This window comes from Panthera tigris, chromosome F2 (genome assembly GCF_018350195.1).
Source record: "Panthera tigris isolate Pti1 chromosome F2, P.tigris_Pti1_mat1.1, whole genome shotgun sequence".
Lineage (NCBI taxonomy): Eukaryota > Metazoa > Chordata > Mammalia > Carnivora > Felidae > Panthera > Panthera tigris.
Window position 1 is genome coordinate 20,604,573 of NC_056676.1, and position 16,106 is coordinate 20,620,678.

A 16,106-nucleotide genomic window follows, 5' to 3' on the forward strand; every position below is an offset into this window, starting at 1 on the left:
TGTAATCGTTAGCTTTAAACAGAATAATGAAGGACAAGTCAACAGTTTAAATGTTCAACTTTAAGTGTTAAGTATCTTAAGCACAACTAAACAGTAAACTTGGGGCACCTGGCTGGCTGTTGGTGGAGCATGGGACTCTTGACCTTGAGACTGTGAGTTGAAGTCTCATGTTGGGTGTAGAGATTACTTAAAATTAAAATCTTACAAAAAATAAAAAGCAGTAAACTTACTGAACAGCACACTAACATCTATCTCACACTTTTAAGATGCTAAAGGCTATCAATTTGTTTTCCTTAAAAGCATCACCAATACCACTCATTTTGATAGGAAATCTATTCCTTAAGAAAAGGATCTTTAAATAAAGTTCCTAGATTAAAAAAAAATGATTAACAGCTAAAAATATTTACAAACAGCTTACCAAAAAAGAGAAGAAACGCTGTAATTATTGAAACATGAACTGGTGAATGAACGCAACATTTTACTGGGAAAAGCCATGCTACCTGGGTTCCTAGGATAGGTCGTGATAAACATAAAACAGCATATTACATACACGGGAAATCTTCAAAGCTAACCCCATCCCTTTATAATGACAATATGCTTTAACAGGAAAGAGGAAGAAATGACAAAATCGTACGCTTGCTCCAGTCGAAAGGAAAAGGTGGATACGGCAAATAGTGAATGTGATGGTAAGACACTGCAGTAAAACTTGAGTCTGTTTAGTAAAACATATAAAGCTAACTAAAAATAAACTTCAGTACCTATAGAAGACACTATGAAATAATTACGACAACGAAATGAACAAGCACCTCACACCTTAATACCTTTTAAATATCAAAGCTTCAAATTAAAGTAATTTTAAGAACAGCTAATATTTATTGAGTGCTTAGCAAGTGCTAAGCCTAGCGTTAAGCACTTTACACACATTATCTCATTTAATAACAACCCCATGAAGCGGATATTTATATCATCCCCATTTTATAGTGTCAGCGCTTGGATTCACACCCAGAATCTGACTTGGTTCTTTCACTACTACAGCAATATATATGGCATTAACATACATGTGTTCACATATACATACTAACATATGGTTCTTTACCCATACAGTATACATACTGTATGAACTTTCATGTAAGTTCAATGATCAAGCACATACACAGAATAATTAATATGCTTAATGCTCTCGCCAGACAGGAGTAACCACATGGATTACTCAAATCTATATACGTTAAAGTATTTTTACATGGAGAAGCAGGAAGAGGCACAGTAACAATAACTGATTCCAGGCATGGAAAAAGGAAACCAGAGTTACCCTTATTGCATTTCCTTGAATCATAGCCCAGATAGGGGCATGGGTGGGACAGTTGTGGGAGCGGTCCATGGGCATAGCCCATCCTGCCAAGCAAACCATGGTCTCTCAATACGCTGTTTATGCAACTTTAATCAGCTTATAGGCATACCTTGGAGATACAGGTTCGATTCCAGATCACCACGATAAAGTGATTATCGCAATCAAGTGAATCAAATGAGATTTGTTTCCCGATGAACATGAAAGTTCTGTTCACACTATCCTAAAGTCTTTTAGTGCCCAGCAGCATTATGTCAAAAAGAAAAAAAATGGGCAGACCCTCATTAAAAATACTTTTATTGCTGGGGCACGTGGGTGGCTCAGTCCGTTGAGTGTCTGACTCTTGATTTCAGGTCATGATCCCAGGGTTGTGGGATTGAGCCCTGCATCAGTTTCATGCTGAGTGTGGTGCCTGCTTGAGATTTTCTCTCCCTCTGCCCCTCTCTCCCTCGCTCATGCTCTCTCCCTCTCTCTAAAACAGAAAATAAATAAATATTTAAAAAATGCTTTGTTGCTAAAAAGTCCTAACCCATGTCTGAGTTTTCAGTGAGTAGTAATCTTTTTTGCTGGCGAAGCGTCTTGCCTCGATGTTGATGGCTGCCGATCAGGGTGGTGATGGCTGAAGGCTGGGGTGGCTGTGGCAATTTCTTAAAATAAGACAAGAATGAAGTTTGCTGTGTTAATCGACTCTTCCTTTCACAAATGATTTCTCTCTAGCATGAGGTGTTATTTGACAGCATCTGATCTGTAGAACGTCTTTCAAAATTGGGGTCAAGCCTCTCAAACCCTGCCACTGCTTTATCAACAAAGTTTATGTAATATTCTAAATCCTTTCCTGTCAATTCAACAATTGTTACAGCATCTTCACCAGGAGTAGACTCCATCTCAAGAAACCACCTTCTTTGCTCATCCATAAGATGCAACTCCTCATCTGTTCAAGTTTCATCATGAGATTGCAACAATTCAGTCACACCTTCAGGCTCCACTTCTAATTCTAGTTCTTGCTGGAACTTTCCACCACATCTGCAGGTATTTCCTCCACTGAAGTCTTGAACCTCTCAAAGTCATCAATGAGGGTTGGAATCCACTTTTTCCACATTCCTGTTAATGTTGACATTTTGATCTCTTTCTATGAATCATACATGTTCTTAATGTCATTTAGAATGGCTTTCCAGAAGGCTTTCAGTTTACTTTGTCCAGGTCCATCAGAGGAATCACTACTTGGCAGCTACAGCCTTGTGAAATGTATTTCTTAAATAATAAGACTGTATAGTCAAAATTACTCCTTGATCCATGGGCTGCAGGATGGATGCTGTGTTAGCAGACGTGAAGACAACATTAATCTCATTGTAGATCTCCATCAGAGCCTTTTGGGTGACCAGGTACACTGTCAATGAGCAGTAATACTTTGAAAGAAATCTTTTTTCCTGAGCAGTAGGTCTCAACAGTGGGCTTAAAATATTTAGTAAACCATGTTACAAACAGATGTGCTGTCATTCAGGTTTTGTGATTCCATTTTTAGAACACAGGCAGAATAGATTTGGCACGATGCTGAAGGGCCCTAGGATTTTCATAATAGTCAATGAGCACTGGCTTCATCTTAAAAGTCACCAGTTGCGTTAGTTCCGAACAAGGAAGTCAGTCTGTCCTTTGAAGGTTTCAAGGCAGGCACTGACTTCTCTCTAGCTATGGAAGTCCTAGATGGCATCTTCTTCTAATAGAAGGCTGTTCCACATCAACTGAAAATCTGTTGTTTAGTGTCACCGCCCTCATGAACTAGCTTGGCTGGATCTCCTGGATAACTTGCTGCAGCTTCCACATCACCACTCACTGCGCTTCACCTTGCACTCTGATGTGACGGAGACGGCTTCTTCCGTAAATCTCATGAACCAACCTCTGCTAGCTTCAGACTCTTCTGCAGCTTCCTCACCTCTCTCAGCTTTCAAAGAATTGGAGAGAGTCAGGGTCTTGTCTGGATTAGACTCTGGCATAAAGGAATGTTGTGGCTGGTTTGATCTTCTATCCAGACTGTTCAAGCTTTCTCCCTATCAGCAATAAGGCTGTTCAGCTTTCTTACCATTCATGTGTTCACTGGGGTAACTTTTAATTTCCTTCAAGAATTTTCCCTTGTATTCACAACTTAACTGTTCGGCAAACCTAGTTTTTAGTCTGTCTCAGCTTTCGATGTGCCTTCCTCACTAACCTTAATCCTTTCTAGCTTTTGATTTAAAGTGAGAGATGTGCAACTCTTCTTTTCACCTGAACAGTTAGAGACCACTTTTCACTTGAACAATTAACTGGCCTCATTTCAATAGTGTTGTGCCTCAGGAAATAGAGAGACCAGAGGAAACGGAGAGAGACAGAGACAAACAACCAAATGGTCAGTGGAGCACTCAGAACACACACAGCCATTTATCCATCAAGTTTGCCGCCTACGACATATCCGTATCCAAAATATATAAAGAACTGATAAAACACCCAAAAAACGAATAATCCAATTAAAAAATGGACAGAAGACATGAATATTTTCCCAAAGACATACAGATGGCAAACAGACACATGGAAAGATGCTCAACATCACTCATCATCGGGGAAATGCAAATCAAAACTACAATGAGATATCACCTCATACCTGTCAGAATGACTGAAATCAACACACAAGAAACAACAGGTGTTGGCAAGGACACGGAGAAAGGGAAACCCTCTTGCACTGTTGGTGGGGTGGGGATGCAAACTGGTCCAGCCACTCTGGAAAACAGTATGGAAGTTCCTCCAAAAGTTAAAAAGAGAAGTACTCTATTATCCAGCAATTGCACTAGTAGGTATTTACCCAAAGATACAAAAATACTAATTCAAAGGGATAGTGCACCCCGATGTTTATAGCAGCATTATCTACAGCAGCCAATTATAGAAGCAACTCAAGTGTCCACTGATTAATGAATGGATAAACAAGATGTGAAGCGTACATGCATACATGAGCGCACACGCGCGCGCGCGCACACACACACACACACACACACAGAGTGAAATATTACTTAGCCATAAAAAAGAACAAAATCTTGCCATTTGCAATGAGATGGATGGAACTAAGGAGTATAATGCTAAGCCAAATAAGTCAGAGAAAGACAAATACCATACAATTTTACTCATATGTAGAATTTGAGAAACACAACAGATGAGCAAAGGGGGAAAAAAGGGAGAGAGAGACAGAGAGAGGGGCAAATCAAGAAACAAACTCTTTTTTTAAGATGTTTATTTATTTTTGAGAGAAAGAGACGGAGAGAGACAGAGAGATTGAGAGAGTGTGTGAGCAGGGGAGGGGCAAAGAGAGGGAGACAGAGAATCCCAAGCGGGGTCTGTGCTGATGCAGAGCTTGATCTCACGACAGTGAGATCATGACCTCAGCCAAAATCCAGAGTTGGATACTTAACCAGCTGAGCCACCCAGATACCCCAACAGACTTTTAAGTATCGAGAACAAACTGACGATTACATGAAGGGAGGTGGGTGTGGGGATGGGTTAAAACAGGTGCTGGGGGGATTAAGAAGGGCACTTGTTGTGATGAGCACCGGGTACATATGAAGTGTTGAATCATTATATTGTACACCTAAAACTAATATTACACTGTATGTTATCCTACATACGCTGTCTTATATAGGCACAGTTCACAGCATCCCAAAACAGTAACAGGAGTAACATCAAAGATCACTGATCAGCATAACAAATATAATAATAATGAAAAAGTGCAAAATATTTTGAGAATTATCAAAATGTGGCACAGAGACACAAAGTGAGCAAATGCTATTGGAAAAATGGAGCTGATAAACTTGATTGATACAGAGCTGCCACAAACCTTCAATTGGTAAAAATCCAATAAATTGAAGCACAATAAAGCAAGGTACGCCTGTCTACAAGCGTGGGGGGCAGGGAGGTAGGACAGGAGGCCAGCGGACACAAGAGCTATCTGGCTACAGGACAGCTGGTCATAACCAGGGGAAGAGGGAAGAAGACCTGAGAAAGTGGCCTTAATTTTAGCCTTAATCCAAAAAAGACCCTATTTCTTTTTTTTTTTTTTAACTTTTTTTTTATTTTATTTATTTTTGGGACAGAGAGAGACAGAGCATGAACGGGGGAGGGGCAGAGAGAGAGGGAGACACAGAATCGGAAACAGGCTCCAGGCTCCGAGCCATCAGCCCAGAGCCTGACTCGGGGCTCGAACTCACAGACCACGAGATCGTGACCTGGCTGAAGTCGGACGCCTAACCGACTGCGCCACCCAGGCGCCCCAAGACCCTATTTCTTTTATCTTTAAGGAAGTGAAGCAGTGAGCAAGCAGAATAATCATTCTCATGTATATGATTATCATTTTTAGAAAAAGAAAAAGCCATGTTTAAGCATCTTATTTTTTTAAGTTTATTTATTTTATTTTAAGCAATCTCTACATCAATGTGGGGCTCGAACTCAAAACCCTGGGATCAAGAGTGGTACACTCTTGGACTGAGCCAGCCAGGCACACTTAAGCCTCTTTTTTTTTTTTTTTTTTATAGCACTACTTAAGGTAAGTTTATCATTTCTACCACAAGTTTTGGCATTTTCCTTGGTTTTACAAATCACAAGTAAATCAAATTCATATTTTTGAATTGGGGCTGTCAACTACACATGAGTCTGCCAAGGATTAGTTAAAGGTCTGCAATTTACTGAAATAACCTCTTAAAAATAATACAAAGATACACATGTTTATACAGGAATCAACTTGAACTCTTCTACCTGAATCAAGAAACATTTGTTTACACTTTTAAACAGAGTAAGACGTAGTATACATTCCTTTATCTCAAAATAAATGTTACCAAAATATATGTAAGTCGTTTTCGAGATATCAAATACTATTTTCCTATTAAATCACATCATATTGGAGAAGTATGCATCCATGAAAAAGAAAAATCACACTGATGGGCTAAGCTAGGAATCTGGAGAGACCTGACCACATGCCTAAGAAGTCTATATTCCAACAGGGGTCCGCAAGCCATCAGTTGAGCCCATTGGTTTAAGTCTACCTCTTCTAAAAATCAAAAGCAATAAAAAAGGATCAGAGTACGGCAGGGGAACAGATGCCTTGTTAGCTGACCCCTCTCCATTTATTTTGGACAGCGTAAACTCATGCAGCAGAGCAGTATAGACATAAATTGTGATACTCTCCACTTCCCCAAACAGAGTCTATTACTTAATCTGGATTGCATAATCCACATGTAGATTATATTTAAAAGAATTTTTTAAGTTTATTCATTTACTTTTGAGAGAGAGAGAGAGAACACAAGCTGGGGAGGGAAAGAGAGAGAGAGGGAGCCAGAGTCCAAAGCAGGCTCCAGGCTTCGAGCTGTGAGCACAGAGCCCGACATGGGGCTGAACCCACGAACCGCAGGATCAGGACCTGAGCCAAAGTCAGACGCTTAACTGACTGAGTCACCCATGTGCCCCTAGAGATTGTATTTTAAAATGCATTCTAAGAAAACTAAGACAAAATTAAAGATATTTCATTGATGTGTAATATATAAGAAGCTAATTCTTCCAAATAAACTCTCTTCCAAACAATCTTAAGTACTAACATAGCCGCAACACACACCAAAGGGTTTCCTTAGGTTCAACTAAACATTCAGACTCACACAATTATCGTAAGCAACCTCTGGCCCCAGTGTCCCCAGAAGAATACAGGCAGGAGCACGGCTTGCCAGCAGAGAAGCATTAAGCACCACTCTGCTGTGCAAGTACTGTACTTCCATCAGACCGTGCACCCGTTTAGCTCAGGTCCACACTGGCCGGGTGGAGTTGCCCGTTGAGATGTTTCCTGCTCCGCAGAAGCCAGTATCTCTTACATCAAGTTCGTAAGCAAAGCTTCCCAAGGTCCCCACGATGGAAATGCTCATTTGTAAGAGTCACTGCACCGGGGAAGCTCAACGCTAGGGCTCCCCCATCAGGTATTCATATTTCATTTAGCCTTTCCAAGATATGGCTTACCAATCAAGGGTCATTTTTACATATATAACGTCACCGAGAATCAAAGTTGATATATAGTCTTATCAGATTACCAAAGGAACAGACTTAGAGTTAACCGAAGGTTAAAATACCAGCCTAAAAAGTGTCTGGAATGTATCAGTAACTATCAATCAATGTGAAAAATATAACCCAAATGAAAAAAGGGCAAAATGTATTAATAGGCAACTCAGAGGAAAGAACCAAAATGGTCAATGTGGAATCTCAACAGCAACCTGAGAACGCATGCTAAAACTAAACTGAAATATCATTTTACAAATGTAATCACATATTCTACAACCGAGCAATTACCTTGTTAGGTAATACCCCACGGAAACTCCAATATGTACACAGGGTGACACGTACAAGAACACTCGCTCCTGGAATGCTTGTAATTGCAAAAATATTAGAAACAACCTAAACATTCATCAAGAGGAAAACAGACAAATTGTGATATGTTCACATAAGGCATGGCTGACCTGCAAACAGACAGATTAGTATCTAAAAAAATTGTGATGTTACAGGAAAAAGACAAGTTGCAGAACAATACGGATAGTGTGGTACTATTTAATTAAGTTTTAAAACATAGAAAATAATACCAAATATTATAAACAAATATACAAAGAGTAAAAGTAAAAAGCAAAAATAAAAGGCATGGGTACAACAAACAACAGAGTCAGGATAGCAGTTACTTCTGAGAAAAGAAGAAAGAGAACGCTATAAATAATACAAAGAAAGGGGGTCAAGACAGTGTTATACTTAAGAAAAATTTTTTTAATGTTTATTTTATTTTTGAGAGAGAGAGAGACAGAGCATCAGTGGGGGAGGGGCAGAAAGAGGGAGACACAGAATCTGAAGCAGCCTCCAGGCTCTGAGCTGTCAGCACAGAGCCCAACGATGAGGGGCTTGAACTCACAAACCACGAGATCATGACCTGAGGCAAAGTCAGACGCTCAACCGACTGAGCCACCCAGGCGCCCTGGAAGTGTTACAGTTTTAAATTGTTAAGAAGAACAAACATTTAAAATCAAGAGAAAAAAGAATGTTATCCCTTGGCAATTCTTGACCAGAACACACTGTAAGACATTGGTTCGCAGAGAACTTTAAAACTATTATTCCATGTGCAATTCTATTTTTTTCCACTGAATTTCTCTTTCCCAACACAACCAGTAGTCAGGTTCTGACAAGCTGCCTTCCTGCTGCCAGGCCCCTCAGCGCAACTGGATCGCTGTGCCCACTGCTCTAAACCAATGCCCCCGCCTCACTCCTTCTCACCTCCGGTCTCCACCCCTCCATTTCCACCACCCCACCCCCACCTCCGGCCGCATTCATTCAGCGTACCAAGAGCGAAACAATCAACAAAAGATGCACTTTGGTAATGTCACTTATCAGATGCTAGAACTTAAATCTTTTGAGGACAGCCACTGCCTAGAGAATAAAAAGAAAACACTTTAACCCAGCATTTATAGGCCTCAAAGCCTGGCTCAAAGCTGTATGTACACGCATACCATCTACTATTCCTGTATACAAAAGCCAATGTTCTATACAAAGCCTTATATGGGCTTTGGTCATTCCCTTCTCTTCCTCTTTGCTCTTACCTGGAATGCCACCACCCCAGCGCTACCCCTTTTCAGGTATCCAAATCTTAGTTGTCTTCAAAGGCTTTGCCCCAAGTCTTTTCTCCACCCCCCATATATTCCTCCCTAACCAACCGACTCTAATGTGGACTCATTCATTCATTCATTCAAATACTTATTGGATGTACACATGTGGCAGGGAGGAAACATAGTTCTGGAGTTACTCACAGAATACCTTATGTATACTACACATGAATTAGAAACTGCCTTGGTCCATATGCATCCCTATGTTTACTGCAGCATTATTTACAACAGTCAAGTTATGGAAGCAGCCCAAGTGTCTATTGAGAGATAAAGGGATAAAGAAGACATAGTATATATACACAATGGATTTTTATTCAGCCATAAAAAAGCCTGCAATCTTGCCATTTGCAACAACATGGACGGAGCTAGAGGGTATTATGCTAAGTGAGATAAGCCAGAGAAAGACAAATACCATATGATTTCACTCATATGTAGATTTTAAGAAACAAAACAAACGAACAAAGAAAAAAAGACAAACCGAGAAACAGAATCTTGACCATAGAGAACAAACCGATGCTGACCAGAGGGGAGGTGGGTGGGGGGATGGGTGAAATAGGTGATGGGGATTAAGAGTAACTTATGATGAGCACTGAGTAATGCACAGAATTGTTGAATCACTATACTGTACACCCAAAAGTAATATAACACTGTGTGTTATAATGGAATTAAAATTTAAAAAACCAATTAAAAACTTTTTTTTTAATTTTTTTTTTAAATCTTTATTTATTTTGAGAGAAAGACAGAGTGTGAGCAGGGGAGGAGCCGAGAGAGAGGGAGACAGGAATCCGAAGCGGGCTCCAGGCTCCGAGCTATCATCACAAGAGCCCGACGCGGGGCTCGAACTCACAAATTGTGAGATCATGACCTGAGCCGAAGTCGAACGCTTAACCGACTGAGCCACCCGGGCACCCCCTAATTAAAAGCTTTTTAAAAATAAAGTTAATCATCTTTAATCACCAAAACAAACAACAAAACCAAAAGCAAAATAAACAAACAAAAATCCTGCCTTGCTGTTTTTGTTAATGTGTAAATCAACCTCACACACCTGTAGGCTTCCTGAAGGCAAGAGATTCATTTTATCTCCTAGAGCAACTGACACAGTACTTTGCAGTGGTCAGGGTTCAATAAATATTCTCTGGTTAAATAAATTTTGAAATGATAAGGTTACATCGTCTACCTTTTTGGTCAAAAATAATTAATGCTTATACTTAGAGATTTAAACGCTATCAACATTTTCTTGTGATGTACATTATCTGTGCAACAAGAACAATGGACTCGGAGTCAGAAGGTCTCTGATCTTAGGCTCCACTACTTACTATCTCTGGCCATATAATTCTCTCTCCTTAATCTCCGTAAAATGAAGATACTCACACCTGTCTGAGAAGACTTTATGAAAAATCCGTAAATTAGGAAAAGGCCTATGCTAGAAGAATGTCTACCACTCAGTTCATTAGTCCAGCAGGTGTCTACCACATTATTCTCAATAGATGCCGGTATCGTCATTTCCTAAAAGGAGAGCTCATAGAGATCCAGCCTCTTTCTACTAGGTGATAGACAGGATATCTCTAATATATGAAAGGAAAGAAGACCCACCAAAATGTCAACTGAATGTAACTGAAATATTTTGATTACATATTAGATAGCTCCTGTGGGCATAAAATTATCCTGTATTTAAAATGTCTCGGGCGCCTGGATGGCTCAGTCGGGTGGGGGTCCGACTTCAGCTCACTTCATGATCTCATGCTTCGTGGATCTGAGCCCCGTGTCGGGCTCTGTGCTGACAGCTCAGAGCCTAGGGCCTGCTTCGGATTCCTGTCTCCCTCTCTCTCTCTCTCTCTGACCATTCCCCCACTCAAGCCCTGTCTCTCTCTCTCTCTCTCTCTCAAAAATAAACAAACATTAAAAAGATTAAAAAAATAAAATGTCTTTATCATTCTATTTATTACATAACGTGCTGACAGTAGGTATTTATGCCCTGCTAAATCACCAGTGAAAATGGTGCTTGAAGGAGAATAAGGAAATTACAAAATTGCTCATCAGAATAAATATGATCTCAAAAAACTTTACTTCCTTTTACATAAAATCATTTTAATTGGACTTCCTGTTTGAAGTAGGATACATGGTAATTCACCAAGGATTGGCCGGCTGGCATCCTCGCCTTTTCAGAATCCTTAACCTGTTACAAATCCCTACTGCTAGGTACAGTTGCCCTTATGAGAAGCAGCTGTTCCTGAAATCAATTTCTACAATGCGGAGTCTGCCCTTGTGACCTGCAACTTGAACCCTTTCTTTCAAGCATTATTTGCTCCCTGTCCTCACTGTCTTAATACGCCAGGCCCAGCTCTCCCATTCAGCAGTGCCACAGACCTGTCGTTGTCCCTCCATCTCAGTCACTTGGGAAGCACATGGAGACTCACCCCTGAAAACTAATTTCCAGAGGACCATCTAGCCTGTAACATACCGTCTACATTTTTTTTTAGACCCTCTGAATCTAAGGATACTCAGCCTGGCCATTTTTACACGATGTGACAATAAACAGAAATCTACACATTTACCATTCAGTTTGTAGGCAAAATCTTATGTTAGGCAGAGTTTGACTATCTTTTTTCCTGTATCTTTTCTCCTTAGGTCATATTTTCTATACCACACTGCAAAATTTAGGTAGCCACTATGTAATATTTAAAATTACTGACTCTCATGACAGACTAGTTCAAATCCTGGCTGCATTGGTTACTAGGTGTGTTACTTAGAACAATTATTTTCCTTCTCCGTGCCTCAGGTTTTTCTGAAAGAGTAATCACCGCCACCCACCACAGTCTCATAAAAGTGCAGTATTAAATTAGTACAAGTAAAACACAATAGCCATTTTAATACAATGGCTTTTAACACAGAGTAACACCAGTTACTGGAAGAATGAGCCATAAGTGTAGCTTCGGTGCCTAAACAGTAAGGTTGAGCATGTATCTTTCAGGTGAATGGGCACTTTCAAACTTAAAAAACTATAGATACATTTTCAGCTATCACTCAGCTTATCTGTAAGGACAAATATCTCTAATTTCATCCCATCGAGTTTATTATTTTTATTTTTATCACTAGAAAAAAAATGTAGAAAATAGGGAAAAGTAAAGAAAGAAGAGAAATACCCATATTTCCACCATCTGAAGATACTATTTAACATCACAATGTATTTACTTCCAGGAGTTTTTGAACAAAACATAATTTTAAAAAATCAATTGTATAAATTCAATCCTACCATTTCCACCTAACAGCATTACAACAGTATTTTTCCTTATCATTTTAGGCTTTGAAAATCTGATTTTTAATAGCACTGTAATATTCCACATCAAACTCATATATCTCACAGCAAAAGTGGACAGAACTTTCTTTTTTTAATTAATTAATTAATTAATTTTTAAATTTACATCCAAGTTAGTTACCATATGGTGCAACAATGATTTCAGGAGTAGAATCCTTAATGCCCCTTACTCATTTAGCCCATCCCCCCTCCCACAATACCTCCAGCAACCCTCTGTTTGTTCTGTATATTGAAGAGTCTCTTGTGTTTTGTCCACCTCCTTGTTTTTATATTATTTTTGCTTCCCTTCCCTTATGTTTATGTTTTGTATCTTAAATTCCTCATATGAGTGAAGTCGTATGTATTTGTGTTTCTCTAATTTCACTTAGTGTAATACCCTCCAGTTCCATCCACATAGTTGCAAATGGCAAGATTTCATTCTTTTTGATTGCCGAGTAATACTCATCTTCTTTATCCATTCATCCATTGACGAACATTTGGGCTCTTTCCATCCTTTGCTATTGTCGATAGCGCGGCTATAAACATCGGGGTGCTTGTACCCCTTCGAAACAGCACACCGGTACCTGGACAGGACTTTCTGACAGCAACTGCAATCTTACCACTGATTCTCACCATAACACATAAGCACCCTTGCCACACCACCAGGGTAATCAGGATCTACATTCGTGGGTGTCCTGAGTACTTTCTATAGTATAAACACTGGATCGTTCTAATGTTTAATAGAGGCAAAAACAACAATTGCGGCCCCAAACTAACAAATTCAGAAAGAGAAAAAAAGTAAAGTTGTGGTTTCAACTTAAATGCTAATTTTCATAAGACTATTTCCAATTTTTCACTAGGGACAAAGAAACCAATCACCACTTCTCAACATACAAGACACACACATTCGCATCCTGATTTAAAACACGTCAACCTAAATTCATCCACAACAAAAAAAAATCTCATAGATGGGCCTATGTCAAAATTTTAATTTTCAATCTAATAGCCTTAAGGGTGACTTATCAGACAGGTTTTAAAAATACATATACACATATTCACTGAAATCCCAATTACTCATCTCACCAGAATCGACACATACTACAACCTTGATTAACTAACAGCAACCAGTGAAAATGTTTCATTTACAGAAACTGTTAGGGGAAGCTATGTGGTTTGATCACAAGACCCAATGAACTGGGAAGGTAAGAACCGGGACTCCCGTCCCAGCACAGCCCGCTAAGTACCTATGCCACAGCCAGAAAATCATTTGTTATCTTTAGGCCTTAGTTTTTAAAAACTGATGTTTAAAAAATGATTTCTGGGTCTTCGTCCAGCCCTAAAACAAGGAGGCTAAGAAATAAAGATGATTATGGTACCGTGAACTGACATGCAAATCACTTAAGACAGATGATTCTTACTAATGGAAAACATATCCTAACACCCGTTTATTCTTTCTTGTCACCTGCCTCCCCTGCCCCTCTTAACAACACCACCACCAAAATTAAAATGAGATATTTGGAGTTACTCACATTGAAAAAACTTGCATTTGCTTTTCTGGTGCACAGAAACCTATTCTGGAATCTGCCTAATCAACAGACATTAATACTGTCTGTTTAAATAAATGTGCTTTCATAGTTAATAAAAAAGAACACTGTACAAAATCATGCTTGATTTCATTTATTTTGAACACATATATATAAGCAATTAAAGACAAAGACAAGTATAATGAATTTCTACCTCATATTTATTTAAAAGAGTACTGTTTTGTAGGACTTTTCAAAGCAGTTTAAATTAGCAACTAAAATCTATGAATGCGCTTTGGAATGTTAATTTTGTTAATGTTTTGTTTGTAATATGCAGTAAAAGGGAAGACATATGAAATATATCGTGGCCCATTAAAAAGAGTCACACAGGGGCGCCTGGGTGGCTCAGTCGGTTGAGCGTCCAACTTTGGCTCAGGTCATGATCTCGCGGTCTGTGAGTCCGAGCCCTGCCTTGGGCTCTGTGTTGACAGCTCAGAGCCTAGAGCCTGGAGCCTGTTTTGGATTCTGTGTCTCCTTCTCTCTCTGCTCCTCCCCTGCTCATGCTCTGTCTCTCTGTCTCTCTCAAAAATAAATAAACATTAAAAAAAAGGGGGGGGGGCCCACACAGGCATATGCCATTTCTTTCTCTAACCATGTTCTTAAAGCCAAGTAGGAGCCCTCTCTTTGCCATCTCTCAACTAAACGTTCACTTCTAGTCCTTATTATAAACAAGATGTAGCACAGTAAATGACAGATTTGCAGCGTCTTTTCTTAGTTAATAGAAAATAATAAACTCAAAGAAATGGGAGCAAAGTAAGCACCAGAGTACTGTCAAGGAGGCTGAGCTCATTAATATTAACTTTTTACATGTTTCAACTGACTAAATGCACCTGTAATTGGTACCCTGTTGTAAATTTAAACTGCTGTGCTTATGTGAAGATTGTGTAATGAGCAGTCATTATGTGCTTCCTTTTGTGTTCTCTAATGGGAAAACTGAGAAGCTCTTTCCCTTTTTTAAATTAAATGCTTTAATAAAGTAAGATTTTTAAGGGAACGAATACTCAACTTCTGAAGTTGTAAATTACTAAAAGATGCTCTCACTGGACTTGACTGTGTAGAAACTACAGTGACGGATGGAATGCTTTCCACAGCTTGCATGCTCGTGCTCTCAGCGTCAATAAGTAAAACCAGAATCATGTCAGAGTTCTGTTCCACCAGGCTTTAGACAAAGAGTGGGCAACAGCACCAGCTGCCCAGGTCCTCGCCGCGGGGATGGACAGAACCGTCACAGCGAACTGGAGCGAGCAACTGATCACTTGCTCCTGATCCTGGGTACAGTTCCCTCAACCATGACTCATTTGCTTGCAAACGTGGCTTCTATGCATTAAACTACCAGCTCTTTCCCTCGCTCCTCCACCCCATTACCCAGTGAAGGAAGTTCCTGGCGAAAACCCTTTCACTCACTGTGGAAAATACTTTCCACAGAAAAACATTTTATAGGGAGTATAGAGTAAATTTGATAAGTATATTGAAAAACTGTAGGGACTCTGCACACAGGTATAATTACTGCAAGAAATAATTAAAAGTATGTATTTTGATTCAACTGATTTCCAACTCATGGAAATTTACTTGACAGAGGTTTTTTAAAGTATACACTTTTTTTTTTTTTTTTTTTTTTTTTTTTTGGTATTTCAGAATGTGCTCAGAGTTGGCAGAATCTTGTGGGATCCCTGAAACTTCAAGCTTTTTCACTTTTCTTCCCCCATCTTTAAATTGCCTATAAACTTTCATCACCAGTATTCTGCAACAGGTACAGACATGGCTGAAATGCATTGATTCATCCTAGATGGAGGGATGTTTACAGAAATTAAGCCAGAATCAGTCAAAGCAAAGCACATGCTTCAACATGAAAACCCTACCCCCTCCTCCAAAACGTCCTCAGTTATGTCTAACTTCTCTTCTTGTCTCTCCTACTCCTCCCTCAATTTTTCTCTGTCATATTTTGTTTATACTATCATGTGCTTTTCCTTTGATGGCAGTAATTTTAAAAGGCTAAAGAAATTTTCTTCTGACCACAGATTTAATACAGCAGTCTCTTAACCGATTGGTCTAAAAACAGAGAATCCCTTTCCTGCACCTTCTAACATCTGTCACAAGAGTCAGATTACACATCAACCCAAAGGAGGCCATCAGGGGGTATGTACTAGAAGAGAGAACACGGCGAAAGAAACAACTAGTGGTTAGTGGTTGAGGTC

At 39.5% G+C, this 16,106-nt stretch overlaps 1 protein-coding gene and 1 pseudogene across 8 annotated transcripts in view; both read right to left on the reverse strand.

Annotated features, from left to right (window-relative positions):
* Positions 1 to 16,106, reverse strand: part of NCOA2 (nuclear receptor coactivator 2) — a 288,968-nt gene that overhangs the window by 154,363 nt on the left and 118,499 nt on the right. The window lies entirely within an intron of this gene.
* Positions 1,798 to 15,009, reverse strand: LOC122234888 (annotated as a pseudogene).